At 33.9% G+C, this 1,025-nt stretch overlaps 1 protein-coding gene across 1 annotated transcript in view; it reads left to right on the top strand.

Annotated features, from left to right (window-relative positions):
• inpp1 (inositol polyphosphate-1-phosphatase) overlaps positions 1–1,025 on the top strand; it is a 12,735-nt gene that overhangs the window by 6,513 nt on the left and 5,197 nt on the right. The gene's annotated exons all lie outside the window — the stretch shown is intronic.

Raw genomic sequence — 1,025 nt, 5'->3', positions numbered from 1 at the left:
ATGATGATAAATAATAATAAAATTAAATTAAATTAAGAAAAACTACTTTTTACTGGATTTTTAGACCCTTTGCAATCAACAGCCTGTAAGAAAGATGTGCTGTGTTCATTTTTTTTGGTTGAATCGATAGAATATACCAGTTTGACCCTAAATTTTAACATCAACAAGGAGCCTCCCACAGATCTATTAGCTGAAAACTCTGCATATACCCAGGAGATATGTCTCTGATGTATTTTTTAWTTGACCTATCAAAACATAAAGGCCCTAAAACATTTGCATAATACAGTATATGATAACTTGAAATATAAGAATGAAAAAACATGATTTTGATGGGGCAAAAAGTGTAAATGAGCACATCTGATCAAAATATAATTACTTCGCATTTAGTAGCAAATACAACCTTTTAACATTTTTTTTGTAAAAGGCTGACGATCGGAGTGACACTAAGCCAAGTCTGACGTTAAAAGTTAAAGTTTCTATCCAACTTGCACACTGCACTACATCTGTGGTTTCTGAACAGGAAGAGATGCTCGCTGCTGATCTGTGGCCTTGCTTTCAAAGAGGGTCATTACAAACATTTTACACAAATGGATCATTCAGAGCAGCAGAATATGACTGGTGAAACTTTTRAACTCTTTATTCATCTAATGAATCAACCTACCAGATGTAGCCTAATTATTGTGGCCTAATATTATATTATGTGGGCTGAGCATGTAGGAGCATGTACAAGGCATTTCCTGTTAGTAATTCTCCACCCTGAGAGAAACGGACTATCCTGATCTCAAATTTACCAGGACTTTATAGTTTAGAAATACAAAATGAAAAATTCAAACAACAGATTTCTTGAGAGGAGCTCAAGCAATTTAAAGAATGTATGAATAGTATGGTCTAAAATACATCAAATAACTCAGGGGTAATACTACTTGGAAGATAGATTACTTCTAGCTTATTGTACATGTTTTTTTAAAGCTCTATGTAGAAGGATGGGATTATTATGGTTGGCCACTCCTGATAAGGCGTTGATC

Source organism: Austrofundulus limnaeus, unplaced genomic scaffold (assembly GCF_001266775.1).
Source record: "Austrofundulus limnaeus strain Quisiro unplaced genomic scaffold, Austrofundulus_limnaeus-1.0 Scaffold11, whole genome shotgun sequence".
Lineage (NCBI taxonomy): Eukaryota > Metazoa > Chordata > Actinopteri > Cyprinodontiformes > Rivulidae > Austrofundulus > Austrofundulus limnaeus.
Note: the sequence above shows the minus strand (reverse complement) of the source record. Positions and strands in the feature narration are given on the sequence as shown.